The sequence below is a fragment of the Lytechinus variegatus genome, chromosome 1, assembly GCF_018143015.1.
Source record: "Lytechinus variegatus isolate NC3 chromosome 1, Lvar_3.0, whole genome shotgun sequence".
Classification (NCBI taxonomy): Eukaryota; Metazoa; Echinodermata; class Echinoidea; order Temnopleuroida; family Toxopneustidae; genus Lytechinus; species Lytechinus variegatus.
In genome coordinates this window covers 63,655,964-63,678,721 of record NC_054740.1, presented here as the reverse complement: position 1 = coordinate 63,678,721, position 22,758 = coordinate 63,655,964, and the positions used below count along the sequence as shown (strand labels likewise).

At 35.2% G+C, this 22,758-nt stretch overlaps 1 long non-coding RNA gene across 2 annotated transcripts; it reads left to right on the top strand.

Annotated features, from left to right (window-relative positions):
• The first annotated feature begins 8,599 nt into the window (after positions 1-8,599).
• Positions 8,600-20,860, top strand: LOC121419601. Of its 2 annotated transcripts, none has more exons than XR_005970614.1 (3): positions 8,600-8,820; positions 18,841-19,054; positions 20,217-20,860. It is a non-coding gene; the product is annotated as an uncharacterized LOC121419601 (long non-coding RNA). The 2 variants fall into 2 exon arrangements; XR_005970615.1 differs by lacking the exon at positions 8,600-8,820 and adding an exon at positions 10,541-11,065.
• The last annotated feature ends 1,898 nt before the right edge of the window (positions 20,861-22,758 follow it).

The window sequence follows — 22,758 nt, the reverse complement described above, 5'->3', positions numbered from 1 at the left end:
TTGGTGTTGTATAAACACCTATCTGGTTTTAGACTAATACCAAAACTGTGTTGTTTAACACTTCTCTGGTGTGGACATATATAGATTCCGGGCTGGTGTTAAATAAACACCAGAGTTTTGGCAGTGTAGTGCCTGGTATAAAACCATCCTTGTTCTGTTTCCATATGCTTACTGTAGCTAAATACCTGATGGCCTAATAGTGTAAATGGTGGTATTAAAGGGATGGTCTGGGCTGGAAATATTGATATCTCAATAAATAGAGTAAAATTCACAAAGCAAAATGCTGAGAATTTCATCAAAATCGGATCACATATAACAAAGTTATTGAATTTTAAAGATTTGCATTCTTCCGGTGAAACAGTTCTAGGTATGTCTTTATGAATATTCATTAGGTGGGCTGATGATGTCATATCCCTACTTGTTCTTTTGTATTTTATTATATGAAATAGGGTTTATCCCAAATTTTTAAACCATGAACTAAAACAATTGGATTGACAACTGATTAAGTGCATTAGTTTTTTATTGCCGCAAGTTATTTCATCATAATGGAGACACATCATTTACACATGTATGAAAAAATGAAACATTTATGATTTCATGTAATAACATAACGAAAAGGAAAGTGGGGATGTGATATCATCATCCCACCTAATAAATATTCATGACAATGTGCATATAACTGTTTCAACAAAATATTGATAAAATGTAAAATTCAATAACTTCATTATTTGTTATCCGATTTTGGTGAAATTTTCAGCATTTTGCTCTGTGAATTTTACTTTATTCATTTAGATATTAATTTTTTCAGCCTGGACCATCCCTTTAATGCTATTCTATGGTAGGAACATACTTTCCTTTGCAAGATTCAGTATAACGATAATAATCAACCATTCTTACATCGTGCCTATCACAAAAATGGATTTAGGTGTTTTAGAAACAGCGACATAAATTAGCACTTCAATGCATTTGAATGACTGCATCTATATTTTTCTCTCTCAGTCATTTGCAGTGTTTTCATTTGACCACTGCTACATTTTCATCTGTGAGATAAGTGATCAAGTACATCCCTGGCTACAACTAATTCTTCATGAAATTATTTCACGTAGCGAGAAAGAAGTCATCTTCACCATACCTTGCTTTTGTATTATTTATTGTCTATAATCTGTACAGTTTAATCTCCTAACTTGATGTGTATGTGTGTAATACCCGTGTATGTTGAAAGATATGATTGTGTAGATTCTTATTTAAAATGTAATATTCAAAAAATTGTTTTCTTAGTTTTCTTTAATTTATCCACTGTAAATACATCGTCATTTAAAAATAAATAAAAAAAAATAAACTCTGAAATTTGACCTATCTATAATAGAGATTGAACTCTGAACTAAGGTTGTTATTAGAGTTTGATTAAATATCATTCAACTTTGAATTTGGGTACAACATTGAAATGAGGTTGTTTTGATCTCTTACCTTGGGTAAAAGTTGAATTTTACCTAAAGTGAAAAATTCAGGTTTGACCTAAGGAAGGATTGAAATTGCCAGAAGATAAAGGCCCATATTAATTTTCGCTTCTGAACTCTGGTTTCATTTAAAGTCTAGTCTAATGTTCTATAGTTTAAGTATGGAAAGCCATTTGTGACATAATCTGTATCAATACACATTCAATCTACCAGCTCATTTGACACAAGTGGAATTAATGAAATAAAGTAGTTTTCCAGCACCATCAAAGCATGGGGACAGAGCATTATCATAAGTATGTATGTGTGGTAATTGATAGAAATTGTCATGTAAGCTTTATTTTCTAGTTCTAGTACTTTCTAGAGCCATACATCTTATTTACTATTTTTTAAAAGAGACCCTGAATACGACATTTCAAATGCAAGTATATTTTGAGCTTTGAATACCTCTTTTTTTTTTAAGAAAGAAATATATCGGTCATAAATCAGTCATAAATGGCTTGCGGTAAAAAAAATTTTACACATTGTAGGGTTGGCAATTCTGTGCAGCTTTATCTCTAAATGTTGCTTGGTATTTTAATGGATGTTAAGAGATCACAAAGTGAATTGTATTATATCAATTTCTGTGAACTTTGTAACCTATTTCACAACAATTCTTCATATTCTCTTCTATTAATACGTACAGAGGAAACCTTCAGGTTTACAAATGATGCAATTTAAAAAACACCTTAGATATATATATTTCATTCATATCATTATTATTTTTTAGTGTATTAAGATGATAGGTCCAATTTGAAAGTGTAATGTAGATATGTTGATATGTAAAAATAAATAATACAAGAGTCAAAGAAAATAGAAATAGTATATTATGATTTGGGAGTGTGTTTGTTTTGTCTGTACAAGAGAGAGCAAGAGCATCGTTAAAGAGAAATTCCAGTAGTTGCAGTTAACACTGATTTCATGAGAAAGTCTTAACAAGGCTTAATTGCCAGTATATTATCGAGGATGTAGATCTGGTACAGTTACATAAACTGGACTTTGTGAAATCTTGAAATCTACGCTGTGAAAATGTTCACTCCGAAAATCCCCAACACAGATAAGCGCACGTGGGACAATGTATAATTATTGCTTAGGGCGTCGGGCCCGACGCCCTACCTGAATCCTGTGCTTATTTGCTGATTTCTCAGCAATTACACAATTTCTTCCAGAATCCTTTGGCACATGCGTTTTATTTATACAAACAGACACTTTAGTGGTCATTTCATTGGATTCTGTACGAACTCATTTTGATATCGTTACCAAAACTAGCATTTACCTTTAAAATCACATCAGTAATATTAGAAAAGAATGATGCAGATGGAGATTATCAAATATGAATAGTTGAATAAGAAGTTAGGAGTATACCTAAAGGCAGGAATAATCTCATTTTATTAAATCAAACTGAAGTAGATTTACATTCATTTTGCAAACTAAAAAAAAAAAGCTAATTGATATTCTGTTTTTTTGGCAGTGAGGTTTTATAATATTTCACTCACCTCCCCCCCCCCCCCAAAAAAAAAAAAGAATGTTTGGGTGTCAACCTATTATGTTCTTTTCTTGTAAATGTGTCGTGCCAAATTGAATTGAATATACATTCATATTTATTCATGTAGATTCTTACTTATGACCATCTCATATCAATATTTCTCACACCGAATTTGAAAAGGCATGTATGTGCAGGTCACCGTTTACCATTTGCCAAACATTTCTGAAGCTCTGCCCCTCTTACATTTCTATTTCTACTTACAGATGAATTTCTCCTTTTTTTCACTCGGGTTCATAAATGATGAAGGTTCCAAACCCAAATTTCTGTAATGTAAATTGAAAACTGATTCCTTGTTATATTCAACTTCATTTAGAACTAGGGTTAGAACAAAAGTTAGCAATTAATCGTACACTTGATTTTCACGATGGATTGTACATTGTAGTCGATGGAATCAATTGTAGAAAAATGTTCTACGATCATTGCTAAGTTTTGTGTTACGGGCCCCCAGGTCTAAAATATTTGAAGTAGAGGGTGGGGTCAGAGGAGTAAGGAAATAAACCACTATGATTTGTTGATCAAGAGTTACTTTACGGCTTAGGGCAAAGTACAACTCACTTAAGGAAGCAAAAAGAAAGATGAGCTTGCTTTCTTTTCAATCAATCTATAAGCAAGAAATCTTAAAGAAATGGAAATGCCAAGTTGACTGCTATTCTTGTTTTTGTAATGATGACTGAGGTTGATGAAAATTGATTATACTTTACTGAACTGGAAATTATTGTACCAGCATATCACTCGTGTTACTAAAAACAATGATGAATGTGGTTACTGGGAATAGGCAAACATATTGTCATGGGAGACTTCAATACACATAAATTTTGAAGACATCTAGACCAAGTGCTGATATATAGCAGAGAGTAACAACTCGTCTCCCAAGCTCCATCATTCAGCAAAGAATTGAACACTTGATCGATGTCTGGATCTAACTTCAAGCTCGACATGACTTGAATATGAAGACGACGATGATGTTGATGGGGAGGATGATGTTAATAATGATGAGTATGATGATGATAATGGTGATGATGATGATAATGATGATGATGATGATGATGATGGTGATGATGCGTGATTAAGATGATTATGATGATGGTGATGATGCGTGATTAAGATGATTATGATGATGATGATGATTTTGACGATACTGATGAACTTAGAGGACAAGTCCACCCAAACAAAAACTTGATTTGAATAAAAAGAAAAAAATTCAACAAGCACAACACTGAAAATTTCATCAAAATCGGATGTAAAATAAGAAAGTTATGGCATTTTAAAGTTTTGCTTATTTTCTACAAAATAGTTATATGAACGAGCCAGTTACAGTTTTATTATATGAAATATGAAATATTTTGATTTTCTCATCATTGTCATGTAAAATGAAGTTTCATTCCTCCCTAAACACGTGGAATTCCATTATTTTAACATTTTGTGCTTCAGGCAAGGAGGTCCTAATTGTCAAATTCGTAAAAATTGAAATATTGTATAATTCAAACAATAAAAAACAAAAGAAATAGTGAGTGAGTGACGTCATCGACTCTCTCATTTGGATGTAACTGGCTCGTTCATATAACTATTTTGTTGAAAATAAGCGAAACTTTGAAATGTCATAACTTTCTTATTTTACATCCGATTTTGATGAAATTTTCAGCATTGTGCTTGTCTGATTTTTCTCTATTGATTCAAATCAACATTTTTCTGAGGTGGACTTGACCTTTAAATTCCTCTCTTTAGGATCCCCCAAACACACACACTACTGTTGGCCCTCACAGTGACCACTGTGGATAAAAAAATTTTCAGCCCCTCTTGGCAAAACCTGGATGCACTCTACATAGCACCATCTCTTTATCGATGAGCAAATTAAGACATCTGCAAATAAGGGGACTGCTGTCACTGATCTGCAGATCAGTGACTGCTGCACATGAACATTTCATTGAATTGCTGTAGTCATCGAACTATATGGGCCCATGTCTGGACTTTGATCGTAAATAAAGCCCCGGATAAAGCGAACATGAAAAAAAACATAAAAATACTTTTTTTCCCCATCACATTATCCATGGATGGACAAAAACACAATAGGCATCTGATATGAATCAGACAAGTAATAACACAATCAGAGATCCGGATGATTGCAACATTTAAAAAAAAAATGAAATCACCTTTTTTCTTTCTTCATTTTTATATGCCTATTATCTGTAATGGGGCTTGCTTTATCTCTGTCAATAGATATGAAAGTAATGATTAAAACAAGATGTATTATGTGCATTGTCTATATATACTTTACATTTTTTTTTGGCTGATGAATATTTACAAGAACATTCCACCTTTTTTTTCATATGCAACTGAATTCGAATGAACCTACACCCCCTTCCCCCTTCAAAAACTCAAAAGCATTCAATACGTGCACTACCCTTTTCCCCTGGCCCCGATGGATAATTCCAATAAGTGTCATTGTGGTGACATTTATGATAAAAACGCAAATAAACAAAACACTCTTTGATACATTCGACAAAAAAATTAAGCGAATAAACCAATTAATAACAAAACGAACGAGCAGAAATTATTGGGCTCTGCATCATCGACGGACTCGATTATGGAAATACAAACCAAAGTAAATAAAACGGAACAGCGCCATCTTCATGATGACGGCCAGATATTTTACACTGCTTGGGAGGGGTCAGAAAGAAAGTGCCCTTAACACCGAGAGCTCAAGAAAATGAACATATTTAGATAATTATGAGAAAGATTAAATGTAATTACCTTACATTTTTGCCACTTTGGTACCCCGTTCACAGGGCATAAACATAAAAATGAACAATTTAATGGTTTATGCTTTTTTTTTTCTTTTTATAATTATTCTCTTTCACTTTGCTCCCTCTGGATTGTTATTCATTTTTCGAATTTCTTGATTTTCATGGCAGCCCGTAGAATGAATTTCATTTTTTGTTTTTACTTATTTTTGTAATTTATAAGTCAATGAAGAGAAAACATCTACAATTAAAGGGGAATCGAACCCAAATAAAAATTTGTTTTTATAAGGAAAAGAAAAATCAGACAAGTTGATAGGTGAAAGTTAGAACAATATTGGACAAACAACAAGAAAGTTATGAATTTTTAAAAGTTGTAAATATTGGTAATCACTATACCCATTTTATGGAGACTTCAAACTGGCCGCATATGGGATGTCATAGTGATGTAAGGCAAGGACTATTCCCCAATACACATTTTGGCTAAAATGTCATTTTTCCCAAAAGTTTTATTTCAAATTATACTTTTCTTTCATGAGGACATAAAACAATATACTACCTGGGTTATATGACTGCCCCAGGGAATGGGTACTTTGGAGAAAACCACAAATCCCTGATAATAAAGTACATAGTCTATGAGAAAGTTGTCCTTGTCCCTTGTCATAATTTACTTACTGAGTTGCCAATTTGAAATATACATAGTATTAGTGATCTCAATTTTAAAGCAGCTATAACTTTCTTATTTCTTGTCCAATTTCTTTCAAATTTTCACCATTCTGTTTAATTTATTTTTCTCCTTCCTGACACAACATTTTATGGCCAAGGCTGGATTCCCCTTTAATGAATACGTTTCATTGCCACGCTTTTGTAAAAAATTGGGCCGATGCAAATATAATTGTTTGCCCGATGCTCTTTAAGCTATTGCCCTCACGCTTAATGATCGCCAGACGTAGAGATGGGGTGATGTTAAAATGATTTGCCATTTTCATGTATTTTTTAAGACAATAATTTCAGATGCACTGTTATTTGTGCTGTACGAAATATAAGTGTGTTTGGGAAGTATTCTCTCGATATCTACTTGAGTTCAATTTATATGTATTCATTTTCTCAAATATAAGAAAATATACGATTTGTACGAGAATGGGGATCCATGACCTATATATTTAATAAAAAAAGAATTTACAGAAAGGTCGATAAAATTTTTGTTACTAGCAGTTTTTAATAAATTAACATAGAATACATGAAAACAGTGCCATGCATCGCTTGTTGAAACAAATAAGGGTTTACAAGTTACACACGACATCAACAATAATAGTAGCAAAAATATAACGGAAGAGTGGAAGAAACTAATAAACTGGTTAACATAGGGGTTGAAGGTTCTAACTATTACAACAATAGATATTAATCAAGAAGATAATGCTTATGATGAACACTAATTACTATTCTGTAAAGATGGCATCCAAGAATGGAGTGGGTGAGGGCACTTTTATAAAAGTGCCCTCACAAATATATTTGTAGGGGATTTGATATATTGTAAAACTGAATACTGGCTACAAAAATAATAATCAATTAAGTTTATTGAAAAATGTCAGAATATATAGTTTAGAATCTTAACTTTAGATGAACAAAATTATTCGTTTTATTTATGCCTATGATAAAAGATAATTGTGAGTCAGTCAAGGCCTAGTTTTTAACAAATTTGACCATTGGCATCATAATAAAAATATGATAACAGTCAATAGGGATTTGATGCTGCAACTTTGCTACTGAGAGCTGCCACCACCACAACAATCATTTTGTAAGAAGAAAGAGAGAAGAAAAAGAGGGGAAATTTGAGAAGAGGAAGAAACTGAATGTAACTATAAACTAAACTATCAAAAAGGGGGGAAAAACTTACGCGATTCAAGTTTTTATTATTTGATTATCGAGATACGTATATCCTCTTCATGAATCCCCACAATCAGTCCTTAAAATGTTCAATTTCATGTGAGAATGCCTATTTCACTTTGCATTTGCAATAATTTTTTGGTTAGGTACGCATCGAGTTCATGAATACGCGGTGCTTCATGTCTCGTTTTGGAGGTCTAAATCGCAAAAAGAAGTCTGCTAGCGCTTTATGGGGCGCCAAGTGTCCGCCAGTATATTCTGTGCAATTCAAGCAATTCCGTACACAAAATGTGTTTTTATTCAGACGAAAATCTTTTCGTCATGACGCTGTTTTATTTCGTACACGAAATTTATTTTGTGTCACACAAAATTAATTTTGTCTCAACGAAAAAAATTTCGTCTAGACGAAATGTAATTGCGTCCACAAACTTTTTTTGGCGTGCCATACTCCGTCCAATTCACGCCATTCCGTACACAAAAGTTTTTTTGTTCATATGAAAATGATTTCGTCATGATGCAATTTTATTTCGTATACGAAATTATTCTTGTCACACAAAATAAATTTTCGTCGAGACAAAATGTAATTTCGTCCACAAAATTTATTTCGTACACACGAAATGAATTTTGATCTAACGAAATGGCACCCCAAGTGTTCAAAGGAAAATTCTGTAGGAAAATTTGTGTTTCACTCCAACGAAATTCATTTCGTCATGATGCAGTGTGATTTCGTATACGAAATTTATTTTGTGTCACACTTATAATCAATTTCGTCGAGACGGAATAAAATTTCGTCCTCAAAATTCATTTTGTTGCGATGCGAATATCTATTCCGTCGATGAAATGATTTTGTGTCACATCACAAAAAATTCTGTCGACGAAATGATTTTGTGTCACATCACAAAAAATTCCGTCCATGTAAAATAATTCTGTCTCCTCTTTCTGGCAGGGTATATGAGATCGTCGCTGATTGGCTGCACCTTGCTCAAGCCGATCTTCGATCGATCGATATCCGGCCGCGGGACGGTCACACTCACAGGTCGGCATGTTGGTGAACCTTTCCTGTTTAGCTTAGATTTCACGTTATCATGGTTATTCATGCCAACAAGAGCTGCAAACAACTTCTCTAATTAGTAGAATGTGGACGGACATTGCATTCGTAAGTTCAGCTATGTTTGAATTACGTTGAAAACAAAATGGGAAATCGTAGTGGTTGCCATACCTGCTACTTTCATTTGCAAGAAGCTGTGTACTGTAAAAATTATAGTCCCATGTATTCAAGTTTGTGTACTGTAGTCAGACAAAGGGGGGGGGGGGATTGGTCTTTTCTGCACACCTAAAATGGTGAGGAATTATACAGGCTGAAGATATTTTGGCCTAGAACTTAGCAAATAATGTAAAATTCATACAGAGCAAAATGCTGAAAATTTCATTGAAATCAGATGACAAATATATTTTTTTTTAATTTGAAATAACAAATTTATTCAACAGTTTGGGCATGTTGGGCGGGCTTGGCCGCAACTTGGCGCAAGTTTACCCAGCCTCACTAACCTCGTACCCCGGGGCCGGGGCACTTGAACAAAAAAGTGGTGGGGGTGTGCCGCAGGAGAGACAAAAACGGGGGCCTTGGGCTTGGAGCGGGAGTATTGTAAAAAGGAGGGTCCTCGGAACGGGGTTTGGAACTAAAATTTTGTGAAATGGGGGTCCTTGGAAGTTGGAACGGATCGATCGCCAGCGTGTGAGTACGTGCGTATGCATCCCTATGGAACGGGCATCCGTGATGCAGCTAGCGCAGCCTCCGCCGGGTGCGCTCGCTCAGAGACGATGGTCGGACAGCGCTCTGTGGCCGCTTTTCACCAAAATTGCAGCAGATCAATGCGACCGGAATGGCGTAACGAAAAATATGCGAAGCTTTGGAGCGAATTTCTTCTTTTTTCTAGATAAGAACAAAATGCTTTGCCTTGGAGCAGCTTTCTTTGTTTTTTTCTCAATAAGACAAAAATGCTATGCCTTGGCTTGGAACGGAAATTTGGGTGTAAAAATGGGGGTCCCCTCCGCGGCACATACCCACTATGCATTATATACTGAGTGCCCCCCCCCCGGGCCTCGTACTAGTGTGAGTGCCCTAGCCTACTCCACTTACACGTATTGCGATGTTTCAGTCTTGATTCAGGCCCTCTTCAAATTCAGCTCCTCTGTAATTATGCTCTCGCAGACAAAGTCCGGAGGGGGCATTAAGCGTTCCACCTGTCCATTGATTTGCCTGCCTCCCCCCCCCACCCCCACTTGGTTTCAGTGCAATAAATTGAAATATATTTGATTGTTTTTTTTTTAAATTTAGGTGTGTTGGTAGATGACACTCTAGGCACCGTGCCTATTAATTCCTGTGTTAAAAAAGTGAGTGCACGCGAATTAAAAGTTGGACTTAAATTAGTAGATTTTAACATGGAACTCCATTAAGAAAACTATTTTTAATTAGTCCCTAGATACTACTTCTTTTCTTGGGGTATTGAAGCCTATTCGTCCAGAACTTGCTCAACTTTTGCGACTAGCCTTGTCGCCATAGGGTTGTACACATCCTCGTTTAATACTGATTGTCACGTGACACGGCAATGTGTGTGTGTGTGTGTCGTTAGGCTGTTTGGCCTGTATTCAAGGCGTTCTATCCGTTATGATTTTATATTGAAGCAGAATACATCAGGTATAGGCCCATGTCAAGTCAAATCGATACAGGGATCGAGGAGGGGGGAGGGGTAGAGCAAAAAATTCCCAGTCACATGGTATGAAAATGATATTTTTTAATGATTGTTCATGCATTAGGGCAAACCCCTGTGTGGCAGGAGCATGATGAGTAAAAAAAATGAAATAGTAGAAAGAAATAGGCCGAAACATATGGCACGTGGGAATAAAGTTGCTTTATATGTTCCAAGCGAATGAAGCAAGCGAGAAAAAACCTTTCGTGCAAATCTAAATTTGAGACAGATATCTTACCTTACACTTTTCCTAATTTTGGTTTCTTTAATTCCCTTCATTTTTTTATATCTTGGTTGTACGTAGAACATTCGGGGGGCATGCACTGGGCATAACCCTGGCTTGTGTACCCCAGTGCTAAATCAGCAGGTGGGTTTTGATATCTCTGGATCTTTAGCAATTTTAAAACTTTTTATAGTTGTAATGGATGAGAAAATCCCTGCAATCTGATTGGTTGAGAGCAATGCAAAAATTTTACTGGGCTGCATGAACGATATCGCGATAATCAAAACGCAACGATATCCACTGTAAACAAGCAATCGTCCGAAAAGGTCATTGTGATGTCATCGCGCATGTACTGTTACCGTCGCTTGTTTACGTCAAAATTTGAATTTCGATCAAAGCAGAATGAATCAAAGGATGCAAAATGATCTGTAAGTACAAATACGGTACCGTAATTGTCATTGGGATTAAAACTGCCCACATACTCGTTAGTTGAGAAGTCCAGACATACATGTACGATCTAACGTTAGATCTATACTGCCCTGGGCTGGCTGTGCACAGCGAAATATCCACTGCAGGCCCAGGCAGGCGCTGGCCCCCAGCGCGGCCCGCATACACACACACAGCTACATGTATTGGAGGTCGGAGGCTGCCTCAACTGCTCAAGATATAGTCAATGCAAAGCTGTATCTGGCATTTTGGGTATAACAATATCTTTGTGGCAACATTATCCAGTTAAGCCCATATTTATGTTGTCCAGGGTTATCAAAGTGTCTGCGCTCTGCATTAGATTTTGGAATTTTCATGCATCGATCCGGTAAATAAATCATGCGTCCAGTAAATAAATCATGTGTCCGGTAAAAAAAATCATGTGTCCGGTAAATTAAATTTACCGGACGCATGAAATTATCATGCATCCAGTAAATCATTAATTTTTGTGGTTTATTAAAAAAAAAATTCCATTCTATAAACAGATGATGCATGGGTTTCTTTCGTGGGTCAGTGGAACTGTGTGCATGTGGTTACCTTGTACACAGAGTTCCTACTGACCCACTCTAACGCATCATTTGTATATAGATGGCTACTATTTTTTATTAAATTGCGAGTGTAGACCTAAATGTAATTATAGAAAAACATTTCGTTAAGGTTTTTATTTTTTTGACCCCCCCCATAAAAGAAGGAAAAACAATTATAAATGAAGTTATAATATACACCCCTTTAATGATTTCGCTTTTTCTTCTCTCTTTTCCCCTCCTTTTTTTTGGGGGGACCTTTTCGTTTATTTCCCAGTCTTCCCTTTCTCCCCCCCCCCCTCTCTCTTTCTTTCCTTTTCTCTTATCTGGATTTTTTTTCCGGTGAAATCCACTAGGGATCAAGGGCCAGCCTGCATGCCCCTGCAGCGGTTTACGCCTCTGCCGTGGTATACGCATGATCTTAACCCTAAAAAGACTGAATCAGCCCCCCCCTCAACATTTTTCGTGATAAATCCGCCGCGCAAATCTTTTTGACCGCGTTGCTCGCTGACTTTTTACTTTCAAGTCTCGCACAACTTTTGAGACCAAAATTGTGACCCCCGGGTACACACTTTCGAAATTACGCAACATTTCGTTCGTGCATGCAGACCCAAAATTACTCAAAAACGTGAATTTGTGTACAAATCCAATACAAATAGTGTTTTTAGCCAAAATTCATAAATGTATTATTTTTCCTTTTACTGCTTAAAATCAATTTATTTTATCTTTTTCATGGTCAAAATAAAGTCCCTGACAATTTCCATTGAAAAAACAATGAAAAACAAAGTCGAAAAACAATGAAATACATAAGAAATTTAGAAAACAATAGAATACATAAGAAAATAAACATGATGTTGAAATTTTTTAAAAATAAATTTGATCAGATGCCTATCTAGAGTAGGTGAAACAAAAATTAGCATTTCAGGGGCATTATTTTATTAATTAGAGCAAACTAATGATTTTACGCAAAAATTAGCATAATAAATGAAACATGAGATTTTTTGCATAATTTGATGTGATAATTTGGTAGATTATGCCATGGGTAATGTGTGCCAATTTTCGTCGCGATCGCGCAATCGACGTCCGAGATCATAAGGGGGCGCTGAATCAGCCCCCCTCCCCAGTCTTCTTAGGCATCGAAATAGCCCAGTCTATTTAGGGTTAATCATGATTAAAACTAGAGGTAAATCCAAGATTTTCCAAAGTAGGGGGGGGGGGTGGGGTGAATTTTCTCAAGTACAATTAGACAACTCCCAAAAAAGGTTCTCACTTAAAAAAAACCGGTCATTTTGTCTCACGTAAAGTGATGGTCACTAAAAATGAAAGTCATTTCGTTCGCGTGATATTCGGCAAGCTCCCCCCAAAAAAATAAATAAGAAAAGGGAAAGTCATTTTGTCCATGTTATATTTGGCAACCCCCCCAAAAAAAAAATTAAAATTAAAAAAAAGGTTTTAACTGTAATAATGATCGAAGGTAATTTTGTCTTGCGTAAAATTTGACAAATGAAAAATAAGATTGTCACTAAAAAAATGAATGTAATTTTGACCCACATAAAATTTGGCAAGCCCCCCCCCAAAAAAAAAATGAAAAGGTTTTAACAAGCAAAAAAAAGGCTAAAAAGAGAAAGAAGAGACAAGAATATGAACGAAATATATCCCCATTACAAATAATGCTGTGATCATCATGAGGGAGGGGTCGCATAACTAATATAATTCCAAAATATTTACTATAAATCTCAATAGGGGGATCGTGTAGAAATGCTCACCAACAGTGAGCATTAATATAATCCATTTTAATTTCAACTAATTTTATAAAGTATTAAATGTCTTCCCACCAAATGAAAGTCATATCGCATAACTCCAATTTGTATTAAGGCGTACATTTACCAAAGTCTTGAGTTTGAAATCAGATTCAGAACAGCATTGTCCAACCGGCAACCCATATTTTGGGTAATGTCGCCTATGAGGTCCAAACATTAACATTAATCATTGGTACTAGGAGTGTGTGTGTGTATTTTGAGTTTTTGACAGACGTATATCAATCAGGTTTGATTATTTACGTCTGGGACCGACCTTTAATGTCACAATCCGAAAGACGTGATCAGGGCTCGAACCTCTGCATCAATGTGTAACTTCCCCACAGCTTGGAGTGGGTGACACCATAGGAGTGGATGACACCATAGTAATAATAATAATATTCCACATATTTATATAGCGCTTAATGCATCGGAACGACGTCTCTAAGAGACTAAGCGCTTTCCAGACTCAGTATTACCACGGTCATCAGAACCTTGTATGCCTGCGTACAATGTATGCACCTTCTCCACTCCCTGGGGAGCACTCCAACAAGAGTTCCAAGACTCAATTGCTAGGCATACTACATTATACATAGGCTTTCACATCCTACCAGGTACCCATTTAACACCTGGTGGAGAGTGGCAAAGTGGATTAACGCCTTGCCAAAGGACGCTAGTCCATGGCGGGATTCGAACACACGACCCTCTGATAGTACAGGCCAAGTTTGAATTTGGAGTCGGCAGGTCAAAACACATTAAATATGCAATTTAGTTTCCGCATGATAATGTCTTTTTTATGAGTTATGAAATATTCTACTTATTTGAACAAATTTGGGTGTGTAGGTAGATGATACCAATACAGGCTAAGTTCGAATTCGGAATATGCTGGTCAAAGATCACAGCTCATTAAATATGCAAGTTGGATTCCTCACGATATCTTATCAAAAGTCATCAGATTTTTTAAAATTTGGGTGTGTTGGTAGATGATGATGCACAGCATTTATATAGTGCCATATATCTGTTAAAGACATTCCAAGGCGTATTGGAGGAGCCAGCCAATCTGGGTCGCCTACAAGGGTGCGCACACAGAACTGTGACCCGCAGGTATCTCCTCCCAATTACTGGTTGGGGGTATCCGGGTGGACCACTACACTGGGTCATTAAATATGCGAGTTGGTTTCTTATAAAATAACATCAATATGAAATAATCACGTAGGCCTTATATAAAAAGTGCAAAGGCAAGCAATTTTTTTTCTTACTTTTTTTGGAACTTTTATATATGTATTTAGGATGTATTTTGTCCTGAAAATTTAACATTCTAGGCACCGTTTGTGATCCTGAACAAGATGTGTGTGTTCTAGATAATTACTGAGAATGCCAAGCACGAACATAATTTTTAATAAGTGTTCTAGCATGATCCTGTTAAGGACTGTTTAACCATGAGGATGGTACATATTTCAATAATGGGAATGCGAAGCACGAGCTGAAAATTGTTGACATTCCGACCTAAAAAAAATGGTCATTTGTTCTATGCACTAGATCATAAAATGATAGGTACGTAACTAAATAATTGATGCGAGTGCAAATTGGGAATTTGAGTGTGGCAAACTGATTCTGTTTGGTTCTGCTTGCGTAGACTGGGGCCCGTTTCTCAACACCGTTAAGTCTTCTAACTTCTTAACTAAATTGGAAATAGTTAGCTACCTGTTAGCGAACTGTTTCACGAATCCCTCTTTGCCAAGATCGGGGACAACTTGACCAAATAGTTATGACATCTCCAAACCTGTCATAACTTACTTCTTTCTTAAGGGTCAAGTCCACCTCAGAAAAAATGTTGATTTGAATCAATGGAGAAAGACCAGACAAGCACAATGCTGAAAATTTCATCAAAATCGGATGTAAAATAATAAATTAATGACATTTCAAAGTTTCGCTTATTTTGAACAAAATAGTTATATTAACGAGCCAGTTACATTCAAATGAGAGAGTCGATGATGTCACTCACTATTTCTTTTGTTTTTTTATTGTTTGAATTATACAATATTTCATTTTTTACAAATTTGACAATTAGGACCTCCTTGCCTGAAGCACAAAATGTTAAAATAATGTAATTCCACGTGTTCAGGGAGGAATGACACTTCATTTCACATGACAATGACGAGAAATAAAAATAATTCATATTTCATATAATAGATTACAAAAGAAATAGTGAGTGATGTCATCAGTTTCTCATTTGCATATCGACCGAGATGTGCATAACTGTTTTGTGAAATGAAGCGAAACTTTAGAATGCCATAACTTTCTTATTTTACATGCAATTTTGATGAAATTTTCAGTGTTATGGTTGTTGAATTTTTCTCTTTTTATTCAAATAAAGTTTTTGTTGGAGTGGACTTGTCCTTTATGTAGTGATATCATGTGGATAGACTGTGACATTCAAATGAGCCTCGAAATTTGAAAATTTTATTACGTAATAATTTAAAGAAAAATGAATTATATAGCAAACAAGTGGGATAAATCATTCAATAGTAATTGTAATGCACAGAAATTATAACAAGTGTTAATTTAAGGTAGTAAAATAATTGAATTGACAAAGATTCTACCACTTCAGGTCATCCATAATTGGACTCGTTTTCAGACCCTTATCAAAATTTTAATAAATTCTTCCTCTAATATACGCATAGCATTCATAAAATTGTGCGTTTAGGTATCTAAAGAGTTTAACAATCCATGATAATATATTTTTTGATGTTTGGAATCCTGAAAATCTGTTTGATTATCATCATGTTAAAGGCAAAAAGAAGCTGCTGAAAACTGCTTATCTAAAAAAAAAAGAGCCAATGGAGTAAATTAGAGAGTCAAAAGGGGGCCTAAGCTTTCGATCCTAGCAGAATCTTCGTCGGAGGCAAAATGACAAACATATAAAGTGGAACAACCATGATATAGACCACAAACATCCAACAGCAACACTAGAAACCATCATGTTAGGAAGAAAGCCTTATGGTTTACTTACGTAAACTATTCAAATTTTATATCTTGGGATAAATATCTCAATGTCCACTTACATGTGATTTTTTTTATCATGATATGAATTAGTGTTAATTTCATTTCCTCAGAAATTTAATGCCCATGTCTGCATGTTTAAGTACTTTTTAAGCATATTTTGCCTCTATTTTTTGCAACTTTTGGAAAATTTGCTATTTTGTGACTAAGGCTACGTCTGGTATGTACTTTCCACCAATAGTATCAATATGATATTAATGGATTCTAGTTAATCCTTTTGGGTAATTTTGGAACTAATTCTGTGTTTGGTAGATAAATAGGACTAACTTGTCCAGGTGTTGAGAAACGGGCCCCTGCTGATGAGTAGGCCTAGAGTTTTTATGCCCCTGCAGATGAAGCCCGGAGGGGGCATTAAGTGTTGCCCCTGTCAGCCCCCCCCCCTTGGTTTCCGCGCAATAACTTGAAAAACATTCAATGGATTTAAAAAAATTTGGTGTGTAGGTAGATGTCACCAAAATACAGGCTAAGTTCACAGCTCATTATGCAAGTTGGTTCAAAATTTATTTTTTTGATTACATTTATATGCGTATTGATTTCTGCATGATATTAAGTTCAATCATATTGAATGGATTTCTGATCGCGTTAACTGGGGCCCGGGTTGGCACGTTTTAACCAGTGTGTTTTAAAACACATTTTTTTTACTTGTGTGTTATAAATAAATCCTCTTTCTCTTCCCCCCTTTACTCTTTCTTGATTGCTTTGTCATGTTCCTCTTCTCCCTGTTCAATCTTGCACAGCAATCAATATTAAGAATATCATTTTAACAAACAAATCTATGTGATTAGCTCACTTTTATCTACAATAAATTCGTAAACATGGCAGGGCCACACAACATTCAAGACTATTTTTGGAATGCATGCATGGTTACGCAGTTATGATATACACAAGTGCATATTATCAGATCCCGAATTGCTTAAAAACTTGATTTCATGTACAACTCAATGTGAGTCATTGCCAAAATTTGTATCTGTATCATTATTTTCAGAAATTGCTGAAAATTTCTATTAGTAATAAATTTGAAAATCTGTACATAAGAAAAATGAAAAAGTAAAAAAAAAACATTACCAGTAACCTACATAGACTGGGCTATTTCATTTCCTAAGAAGACTGGGGGGGGGGGGGGCTTTATGATCTGGGCAGTCAATCATGGGATCACAGCGATGATTGGCAAACGCATTACCCATGGTATATTCTAAAAAACTATAATCAAATTTTGCCTAAATCTCATTGCTAATTTACGCGTAAAATCAAAAGTTTGCTCTAATTAACTAAATAATGCCCCTGAAATGATCACTTTTGGTTCACAGACTCAATATATTTCAACATCACACTTATTTTCTTATGTGTTTATTGTTGTTTCAATGGAAATAGTCGGGGACCATATTTGACCGTAAAAAAGTTGAAATTAATTGATTTTAATCAGTAAAAGGAAATATAATGGCACATTTATGAATTATGGCTAAAAACACTATTTCCATAGATTTGTACGCAAATTCACATTTTTCCAGCAACTTTTGGTCTGCATGCACTTCCAAAATGTTGTGTAATTTCGAAAGCACATACCAGGGGGTCGCAATTTTGGTCTCAAAAGTTGCGCGAGACTCGAAAAAGTGAGTGATGCTGTAAGTCTGTGAGTGATGCGGTAAAAAAAATTGTGCAGTGGATTTATTGCAAAATATGACAAGGGGGTAAATCAGCCCCCAGTCTCATAAGGGTTAAAAACATTATATAGGCCTACTGATTGTTTTTAATATACATTTGATCAGAATTCCTGAATTAAAAAAATAAGTAGTTCAAGGGCTATATTTATAGGTTTGAATTGAATTTGTATTTTATGCCCTAAAATTGGTATAATTGATTCAAATGAAATAAAGCATATTGATTTACCCGAAATGAAATTAAGCTTTGAAACCCAATGTATATCAATTTTTCCATTGTGCAAATTCTCCTCGCCCCCCCCCGATTGACAAGACTCAGGACACCTAGGGACAACACGTATATAATCATGTATTAGGAATGAAATGTCATATTACTTATAAAGTGTTTTTTTTTGTAGGCATTCAATTTCCATGATTTAGTAATTTGGGGGGAAATATCAACTTTTCTGTTCAAAATTCATAAACAAAATTGTGGTAATCTCTTATTAAAACATCAAGAACTGAAATCTTATTTTATTTAGTGTATAGTTTAATTGATTTACAGAAAATTGCATCATAAAACAATAAAAAACATTTTGTACTACAATTCTGCGGGGGCATCTGTTTCCTTTGGACACGTCAAACTTTCTTAATTATGTGTAATTGATTCTATGACATGTGTTTACATTTGCTGCAGATTCCCATTCAGCCATTGGACTGAACCGGTACCAAGACCGGAACTGTAACACAGTAAGGATGGTCAATATGAAGCGAGCTTCATTGAATTCCTCCAAGAGCTCTGTACTCTGTTCTGATCATTTTGAAGATGCTTGCTTTGACCTGGGCAGACGATACGTCTTAAACAGGATGCTGTCCCAACCATATTTGATTTCCCGCCTCGTCTTCAGAAGGTACAGTGGATCTATATCATACATGCGTTCTAAAGAAATATATATTCTGTTTTATCTACCTTTGTTTTGATAGAACATTGCTTTAATTATTCAATTTTCAGTAGCAAAATAGAGATGAAAATTATCCTAATCAGGAGGATAACCATGGACCGGGGCCTATACTGTGTATTTACAGTAAACTACTAAATAAATATATTTTTTAAAATTTGGTTTAACTCATAATCCTGGGCTACTTTGAGATTGCATAGCCCAGGGAGGGGGAGGTGGGCTTTTTTGGTCCCCCTCTTCAGATCTTGCCTCTGATCAAAACGAAAACCAATGCACACATCAACATCAATGTAATCTGCAAGCATGGAACTAAAGGTTACAGAATTCATTAAAATTTATTGTTAATAAATTATTTATTGTTAATAAATTAGTAATGCTAATTTATGCGTAATAGAGAATTCTTTGTTTTAAAGGTTAATCTCTAAAGAATTCCCGAAATTCTATGATTTCTAACAAAGTTGCTCAAAAATAAATGGTAAATGACATTTCTAATCTTATGTATTTTATTGTTTCTATAATTCCATATGTATTTCTTTGTTTTGGGGCCTTATGTATTTTATAGTTTTTTTAATGGGATCTGTTCATGGCACTATTCTGATTATAAAAAGCAAAGATTTGATTATTTTCAACCAATAAGTGCAAGAATAATGATAAATTTGTCAATTATGACTGAAAATAGAATTTCCATTGGATTAAATGTGTATACAAAATAATATTTTTGAGCAATTTTTGGTCCGACATAAACTCATAAAATGTTGCGTAACTGAATATCCGGGTGTCTCAAAAGCTCTGCAGAATTGACCAAAAAGTAATCATGGTACCTCATTTCTCATTGTGGACTTATCATGAAAAATGTGGATGGGGAGGGGAGCTTATTAAGCCCCCCCCCCCCCCCGGGGCTAGATAGGGTTTATATATCATCATGTATATTTTTAAAAAAATTATCTTGTTGCAAGTCACTGCAAAAGGTTTGATTTCTAAACGAATATTGTTCTTCATGGATAATCGAATATTTGATTGAAAAATTATCTTTGAATAGTTATCTTTTCATTCTTGTATCTGTTTTTGTTCAATATTCTTTTTTCTTATTTTTTTATTAATTCGTCTCCTACAGAATTCACCCAAACCAAGGTATTTCCCAAAAGACTTTTCGATTCAGCAAACAACCTCCCAGATACTGCAAAGACACCAGTGCCAAAGTCTTCAGCACCTTAATTTCTCGAAGACCACTCCTACTGAATACCAGAAAGTCCAAGAGGGGTAAAGTGGAAGTCAACAACAATAATGGACTGTATTAAAACTTGGAGAAGAGGCTGAAAACCACACAGAAGTCCTACCTTATACATTACTTGCTTTTAAGTTTGGACAAACATTGATTTGCACAACTTTACAACAAAAAATTTACGCTGTGTGGATTCTGATTATTTAAAATAGCTCAATGAAAACGTTTATCACTGGGCATGTAACAAAAATGAATTCATTGAATTTGAAGATGTCTTACAGTATATTCATTCTGATTTGAATGTCAGAAGAGAAAAAAGTTTGTGAAAAGTAGGAATGACGGCAAGCTGACAGAAGAATAGAATACATGTAGGATAGAACAAGGCCACAGTTATAAATGAGCTGTTGGATAGAGACAAAAAGATGAATTAAGAATGGGGGTGATAGAGAAATAGAGACAGGAATTGGGGAGCCTGTGATGAATGCCTGAGAAAGTAAAAATTACCATATTTTATTTTTTTAAGGATTTGAACAGTCAGGAAGAATGTGGTCTTTTTTCTGTTGTTATTTCTCAAAATACTGGTATGTTTTGTGTACAGAAAGGGGTATAATCCTTTGCAATAATCACTCTCACAGAAAATATTAACTAATCAAAAGAAAAGTCAAATATTTCACTGATTTACAATTGTTCGGTCACTCTCATATCTAAAGTTACCCCCCCCCCCATCATTTCAAGGTATTGGAGAGAGAGGTTGGGCAGGACATGGCTGTCAGCAGAAAAAAAATGCAGGGTGGGGCAAAACAATTTTGGGATATGTGCGAGGGAGCGAATGCGACAGAGCAGAATTTTGTGGGGGGGATATATGCGAGAGAGCAAAATGACAGAAGGAAAATGCAGGGGCCAAGAGATTTGAGGAATATGTAAGAGGGAGCGAAGTGACCAAGCAGAAGAAATGTAGAGGACAACAAATTGTTGGGTATGTGAGGGAGCAAAGCAACCAATTAAAAAAGGAGGTTAGTCAAAACGTTCTTGAATATGAGTAAGGAAGCAACTTGTTCACTTCCGAGCAGTAGGACTCGTTTTAAAATAGCTTAGGAAATATGTGTTTCCTAAGCATGGTAAACACATATTGTAGGCCTATAGTACAATTTAGGTGCTCTAAGAGTTAAATTAAATAGAAGGGGAGTAAATCATGCGCAGAGGATCTTTGTCTTTTATCCATTTCTACACTTTTCTTTAGATTTCAGTTTTAAGGCGGGAAGGATCCCACCCTCCTGTGGATGCTAATATTTTGACTGACCCTGGGTAAATAGAATAATTACAAAAACAAAAATGATGTTTTAATATGAGATTTTTTAATGCCCCTTGAAAGTCCACCATCTTTCTCACTCTCTCCATCTTTCTTTTTATTCATTTTAACTTTCCAATTCTTTCTCTCTTGATATCTATAAAGTTCAGGTTCACCCTTTTAACTTGCACTATTCCAAGCCCCCAACCAATTGGCATCCACAGGAATGGGGGAGTGGGGCTTCCCCCTAGAAAATAAAGTCAAACAAAAGAAAAATGTGGAAAATAGAAATGGATAAAGACAAATAATCCTCTACGCATGTCTTACCTACCAATACAGTTCATTCACAATTTAATTCTTGCAACACCTAAATTCTACTATGAGTTTACCATACTTAGAAAATGCATATTTCCTATGCCATTTTTAAACAAGTCCCTATCGCTGGGAGTGAACGTGTTGCTCACCAGCACGAATTCGAAAATATTTTGATTGACCTGGGGCCCGTTTCATAAAACATTTGCCGCAGCGGCAACTCCCATTTTCTGCGGCAAATCTCAAAACAGCGGCAAATGACAATTTCTGCGGCAATATTTGATGCAGCTATTTGAGCTGCGTCAAATATTTGCCGCAGATACTTTCAGGGGCAAATGACAATTTCTGCGACAATATTTGATCTATTTGAGTTGCGTCAAATATTGCAGCAGAAACGGCTTTTTCATCAAAATATCAACAATTTGGAGGGCCTAACAACCATATTGCTAAAGTTTTTGATGATATTGAATTGATAAATTGCTTTTTGTCATTCTAAATAGAAAATACAGGTATTTTCACTCATTGACAAATAAAAGTAGATATTTATTGAATCACTAAATTTATTGAATTGAATTTACTGAATTTATTAAAGTCAAATTTATTTCATTAAATAGATACATAGGAACATCCATTGTGTTCCTGCAAATTTACACTTTAAAAAAGTATTTCTTTATCCTGTAAAAGAATGAATAATTGTCTCAGTTTGTCAAAGATGTTGCGTCATTGGCTTTTGAGTTTCAATTAGATTCATTTCATTATTCATAAGTGTTTTTTTTGCTGCTGTTGGTTTTTTTCTGATGTGTTTGTTGAAACTCCAGCTGAAGCTGTGGTTGC